The sequence below is a fragment of the Clytia hemisphaerica genome, unplaced genomic scaffold, assembly GCF_902728285.1.
Source record: "Clytia hemisphaerica strain Z4C2 unplaced genomic scaffold, Clytia hemisphaerica genome assembly, whole genome shotgun sequence".
NCBI classification, from domain to species: Eukaryota; Metazoa; Cnidaria; class Hydrozoa; order Leptothecata; family Clytiidae; genus Clytia; species Clytia hemisphaerica.
In genome coordinates, this window is record NW_027104101.1 from 3,857,342 (window position 1) to 3,864,880 (window position 7,539).

A 7,539-nucleotide genomic window follows, 5' to 3' on the forward strand; every position below is an offset into this window, starting at 1 on the left:
CATCTGCCATTAATATCCAAATATCATAAGAGTATCGCATTTATTTTTGGTCAGTGAAAGACCTATTTGTGGGTTAATGGATATTTGTGGTTTGAGTTTTGTACAATAAAAGGAGATTTTATTTTCAACTCTCGCACAAAAACATAGTCATTTGGCTACTATTTTGGTGGAGGAAGTACTACTGACAGATACAAGATGAGAATCACAGCTATCATTCTTTGCGCACTTCTTTTATTTGCGTGTCTGGCCCAATTTTCAACAGCAGGTATTAAAACCTTTTCTTTTTTTGTACCAGACTCTTTTTGCTGACTGAAAAGATAACGGCAATTTTTTTTCAAAATATAAAAAACGTCCGTGGCGGCTGGGTAGTACAATCTGTCTGTATTTAACATTACCCCGTTTGAGTTCGACTTAGCGATAGTCAACCAAAAGAGGATCATATCATCAAGGCCTTACATTAAGTGAGTGTACACAAATATTCTAATAAACCTAAACGTAATATTTTTGTTCGTTTAGATGATGGCACAACAATGCAAAGACGCCGTCGATCTGGAACGGGAAGACGACGTCACACAGGAGCAGGTGAAAAACAGAGGCGACGAAGACGTAGAACTCCCGGAAGTGGACGGCGTCGAAGAACTTCTGGTTATGGGACAGGTTACGGATACGGAGGTACATAAGAAGTTTTGACTTTAGATACCACCAATTTTGTTACTGTAAGCTGTAAGCTTTAGGTTCTTTTGTTTATTTTTGCACATTCCTACTGTACGTTGAATAGAAAATAGCATTAGAAAATAGCATGTAAGTAACAGATCTACGAATCCTATGTAATTGCCTAATTGTGAAGGGCTATTTTGAATCCAAAGATATACTCGTATAAAAGTCAACTTCAGCACACAAGGATATTGGTATAAGTTGTGATCAATTTCTATTATTTTTCAACCTTCAGGTGATGACCATTAAAAGGAAAGTAAAAACGTGTAAATCGTAATTTGATATGGTGGTTTTATTGATTTTCTGTAAAATCTTAAGCATATTCAATTTAAAATATTTTGTTGTATTATCAATAAAAAGAACAGTATTGTTTATTTTCATTAGGTATGAAATAGTAAAAGATAATTAAACTTTGATTTGAAATCATAGGCCTAAAAAACTGCACTTTCACCATTTGATAACAAGAGTTAGGTATTTTAGGATTTGTTCTACCTTTCTTTTGTATAGGCATTCTAGGCATTAAGATTTTTTCGTGAGATAAACTAGGTGGTAACAAACAGCTGATGGACAAGGAAACAAAAATCTATATAATAATATAATAATATAATAATAACCGTACGTGTCTAGAGTCTTTTATTGCAGCGTTTTGATTTTCGCTAGCGATTTTAGCCGTAAATTTTTAGGAATAGTTTGGAAAAGAACAACAGAGAATAGAAATAAATAGCATATCTCTCACCTTAGCCCAACTTTTGAGTGATTCTTATATTTTCTCTTCACTTCACAGAATTATTCTGTGCTCATTTATTTCGCCAGCAATGTTACGATGTCTCCTACTCTATCATAGCGGATGAATTTATATTATGGATAGTGAGAAAAGTCGTCTGCATGTGACGGAATGTCTGGGACCACTAGTATTGTACAATAATCATATTTTTGCATAGTTTTTTCATTTTTCGATACACTTGAGGTGAAAACGGGTTTCATAATATGACTTCCCCTCTTCGATAATACTCTCATATCATTTTGAGAAATGCACGTTAAAATCAATTCAGATTGTCCTCACAGGTTACAAAGTAGAGAACACAAACTGTGAGACTCAAAGTGTCAACTCAAACCCAGTCCCTTCGCTCAATCCTTTATTCTGATATCGTTCACCACGCTGCTGTCTAATACAAACTGATAACACAGAAATCATTAGAGACCACGTGCTCATACATACATGGAACTTGTTGCTGAACTCTGACGACTCTGACCGATTGCTAGGAGTGTGCATTTTTACAGAGTGCTTGTTTGAGGAGGGAGAGCTGAGGTTTTTTGTTAAGACTTTCTAGGTTTATTAGTTCTATTTAGTAGTAATAGCCATTCTATTTTTGGTCAAACATTTTATGCTTCCCTCCGATGGACACATTGACACAATTTGAACGACGTTCTTTATCTCCAACGTGCATGGTTATATCCTTTAATTATTACCATTAGAATCTGCTGGTTTCTGCTTGGAGCTCTTGAGTCTGTCTTGGGGAGTACTACAACTTCCTAATATTGCAACCTGCGAACTTCTACTGATGCGACGCGACAAGAGTAGAGTTTTCGAGACAATGGATGCAAACTCGTCATATACCTTTACTGAGTTGCTGAGACAAGCTGGAGTTTTTACAAGCTCTTATTTGATTTGGTTGGTCGTTAACCAGTAATAAAACAATTTTTTTACTTTTTCTAAAGAACGCGTCATCTCTATCACTTCGAATGACCAATTAGTGAAGTATCTTGTAAAAACTCCAGCTCATCCCGAGTTGCTGGGTGCTATTAATTTCTATTAAGAATTCAGAATCTTTAAAAAAGGGAGTATGTTCGAGTTTGGACCACGTTGCACAAGTCTAAAAAACTTAAAATTGCGGTGCCAATGATACTTGAATTGTTAAATGCTAATAAGGTTTTTGGTACTTTTCAATTTTAGCGAGAACAAACAAGAAAAGTATATGTCAAACACTCCAACATTTCTTCTTTTGATTCTTGATTGGGTCGATACCGCCGGTAGCTAAAAAAAAAGCTTTGGAAAGTTAAGCAGTTTCGTGAGCAAACACACGATTTTCAGCAGATAGTTATTATACAAAATGACTACTATGTACTAACTAGCGCGAGCCTCAAAATACAAAATAGACAAATTTCACTAGTTTCATATCATATCGAAAACTAGAATGTAGGGGAACTTTGCTGACGAATTTTAAAAGTGGATCAGGTCGGGTTAGCGTGGTACATGGGTATAACCCGGACAGTGAAAGTGACTGTCCCGCTTCGCACCCAACAACAATTTTACAGACCAAAAAATTTTCCGTCACTTTCGACTGTCCCGCTTCATACCCAAGATGGCGATTGTCGACTGTCCCGCTTCGTACCCAAACAAGAATTACACCACATCCTTCCACTGTCCCGCTTCGTACCCAAATCGGAATTACGCCACACCCTTCCACTGTCCCGTTTCGTACCCAAAGTTGAACTATGCCACACCCTTCCGCTGTCCCGCTACGTACCCAAATTGGAATTTTGCCACACCCCTCCACTGTCCCGCTTCGTACCCAAGCAAGAATTACGCCACACCCTTCCACTGTCCCGCTTCGTACCCAAGCAAGAATTACGCCACACCCTTCCACTGTCCCGCTTCGTACCCAAAGTGGAATTACCCCACACCCTTCCAATGTCCTACTTCGTACCCAAAGTGGAATTACCCCACACCCTTCCACTGTCCTACTTCGTACCCAAAGTGGAATTATGCCGCACCCTTCCGCACTGTCCTGCTTCGTACCCAAAGTGGAATTATGCCACACCCTTCCACTGTCCCACTTTGTACCCAAAGCGGGATTGTGCCACACTCTTCCACTGTCCCGCTTCGTACCCAAACAAGAATTAAGCCACACCCTTTCACTGTCCCGTTTCGTATCAATTGAATAAAAAAGATAAAAAAACCTTTGTTTGTGTGAAAACCACGCGGGTCAAGCGTATAGAAAGGGAAATAACTGGCTTTATTTCCCATCCAGGAGTCTTGTGCCTAGCTTTTCAAACTTGTAATTTAATGGGTTTCGTAGCTGCTTTGATAGAGCAAGTTATTTTCAAATCACAAGACCTTTCTCTGATAGTCGAAACACATCCCGTCAACTATTTGGCTTTTTCTCAACGCCAAGAAAAGTCAATGCGCAAATAGGTTACACGCTTTTTTTTATAAGAATGGTGTAAATCCATTTCATCATGGATATTTTTAGTTTTTTAGGGAAAATCATCCTAAAATATTCTTACAGCATTCTTAGGTTGGGATCCTACTTCGGACTAGATTTAACATTTAGTACAAACGTCTAAAGCATAAAATGGCATTTTTGTGAAAGGAGTGAGCCTTACTTGAGGGTAATTGACAATTTTTAATTGAAAATGCTCTAAAAATGGCATTCTTAGCTTGAGTAGCAAAATTCCATGATGGTGATATTCTTAGCATTATTCTTAATTTTTTGGCCATTTTTATCATGGACATTCTTATAAAGTGTATTCTTATAAAAAAACGTTTTTATTGACATAAATCAAAGTTGAAGCCTTTAACTAAATGAAGTAAAATCCCGAAGGGATAAAAGCGAATTTCCTACGTAGGATTTGATGCTGCTAAATCCTACCTAAATTGTGCGGCCTTAGTTGGCTCGTCTTGTTTTTATACAAATTCCAGGATGAAAGTGAAATTTTTTTGCTACTTGCTTACAGCACTTAGGACTTTTTTCCTATATTTGTGTTATGCCTAGAGGTAATAGAAAACGAAAGATTGATAGGTTAGTCAATAGCAAGTGACTTATCTGACCATTTTTTGGAAAAAATCCAAAAATTTGAAATTAGATTTCTAGCGTTAAATCTTGATAAAAAACTTTTACCCAATCAATAATGCTCAATTTTGTTTTAAATAATAAACAAACTATTATGCCAACATAATCTTAAAAAGTTATGCTGATAAAAACATTTTAGATTTTTCTAGAACTCCTGAAATGAAATTGTTGGTTTTGAGGTACCTGTGGGTTTTGTGGTACATATACCTGTATATTTAAAAAAATATACCACTCAAAAACAAAGAAAACGCTAAATTCAATCCGTCGTCAAAAACACATTGCTTTCATTGTTTTAACCTTTCGAGCATGTGTGGATTTTTTGATAACATTTTGAAATATTTATCCAATAGATATTTTCATAAATTACGTCACAAACATCTCTTGCCTCGTTTTGAATTTATTCCCCAGCGGATTTTATTACAACTACTTTCTATTCATAAAAAAATCATTTAATGTCTCAAGGAATATGATCATCATGGAAATACGAGGAATACGAGGCAAGTGATGTTCGTGACGTAATTTAGGAAAAGGTCTATTGACTTTAAATCTTGTAAGTGTGCACGAAATATGACTTGGCATCTCAACCTCGTCCCGGTGTATTCCAACCTTTATTTACGTTACTGATACACGCCAGAGGATATTATTATGTAGCGCTGCGCCATCAGTAAGCATCAAAAAGCTGATAATACGCAGGGAACGAGGTTGTTGGCATCTTTGGTAAAAATTCTACCATCATTGATTGCCATTGTCACCTGATGACGTCATCATTCTCGAAAATACCGAAAGTATTCTCTAACTTGTTTCATTTTATTTTTTTTGCTCGAATTTTGTAAGGTAGTTCCAAATGACATATTTTTTCTGGGCAAAAGATCAATTTTTTGCCACCTGTTGGTATCGTATATTTTACAGAACGGCCCAAATATGCCCTTTTTGCTTAAATCGGCCCTAGGATACTGCAATGACTGATTAGTAAATTTTATTGACTTATTATTTTGACAAGTGTTAGGTATCGATAGTACACATTTGCGGTCAAATTTCAGCAAAATCAGACGAGTGGTGTTGGTGTTGATGCTGAGAGTGAGTCTTTCAGGTAGAATACGGACCGATCAGTAAAATTTTGCAAACTGTCTTAGATGGTCAATATTTATGACTATGAAGAGTTTCAAGTCAAAAGCTCCAGTATTTCCTGAGTTCCAGCAGGCGATGAACGTGTATTTTACAGATCGTTCTGCAAAGTGCCAAATACTCACGGGAACGAATATATTCTGTTACTGATCTCTTTTCTTCGACAAATCACCCTTCAGCGGAAAAAAGTCAACCAGTCGAAACATGATTTCAGTCAAGTTTACATTCTGGTCTGTAAAATACCAACCAGACAGCCCCTCCAAAGAAAAATAAATGCTTACCCTAGTAAAGAAGTGATGAGAAGATGCTCGAACTTTAAGTCGAAGGGCTATGCAAACAGTTAATAATTACTTATCAAATTTCAGCCCACTAATTTTAGTGTTGGAGATAGCACAGAACCATTTTAGAAATCTAAACTAGAATTTCCACTTCTTATTATAATGGCACTGTAACGTGCTAAAGCACTGAGCTCAACTTCAGTATACGTGTGAAAGTGAAAGGCCCAATTGTAAACACTTTTTTTAAAAGGGCAATGGGTACTAGGGATAAGAGAAGGCCGATTCTACACCCATGGTGAATGGTGATTGGAATAAGAGAAGGCTAAGTCGTAAACCCATAGGGTGATGAGTAATCAGGACTAGGGAAGGCTTCAAATTGTAATCCAAAAGTGATGGTTACTCGGAATAAGGCAGGGCTAAACTGTAAACCTTGGTTGATAAGCCAACGTGGCGATCGTTCACAGCAAAGGGAAGGCTCGATTGTAAACCCAGATAGATGGATACTTAGCAGGATTAGAGAAGGCTCAGTCGTAGGCAATTTCAGGAATAAACAAAAATCGGAATGAAATATCTAAATTGCAAAAATTCAAGTAGAAAAATTTAAGGCATTGACACTTGAAAAGTTAAACAAGAATCGCAAAATTGCGACTAAATATTTCCTTAAAAATGAAGGTCATTATTGACATATATAAAAAAGCACACATAATAAAGTATACATATATATTTGTCCAGAAAGAACTGGCATGTTGTTTGCTTTGTTTTGGTGTTTAAAAATATGTACTTATCAGTCCTAAAAAAAAATACAAATTTGAATATAATGAGGGCAATAAGTCTGGTTAAATGTTACTTTATTCACAAGATTTAAGGATTACTGAAAAAATACTACTGCAGATGAACTAAACTCAAAAACTAAAACTTTACAATAAATTTACATTACGACAAAGTAAACATCTATCTTTAATAGCAACGAAGAAAAAATGTGGTTCAAAGTTTTAAAGCATTTAAATAGCTTTAAACAGTAGACCTTTTGTTAAAGAGGCAGTCATATTGAATAATTATGTACTCCAGCATAAAAACAATGATACAGCCATGCATAATTTAGGTCTATTTAGTTCAGTAGGTATAGAGAATTCAAGATTTGAAAACAGACACTGCATTGGTTTACAAGACTAGAGAAAGATGTCAACCATCCACACGGTTCATGAAAAAAATAAAGTATTTATCAAAAAAAGGTTCTCTTTTTTTTGGTAATCAATACACCGTTTAACAGTGTCGGCTGCGCATGCGTATGAACAATTTTCTATTGTTTTGATTTTGGCAACCACGAGAAACTTCACTCTCCCCCGTAAAAAATGGTAGGTAAACAGCCAGTTCTCATAAGAAAACCCAGCAGAGAAAAATGGTAGGTAAAGAACTCCTTTTCATCATAACTTCTTTTCCTCTTGGTGAATTTTTGTGAAATTTTCAGGAGAGATACATAAAATTGTCATTAATATCATGTTCAAACATCTAAAACATTCTCTTTAAAGGAAGGAAAAAAATGGCAATGTTTACATTTCTCTAACCTT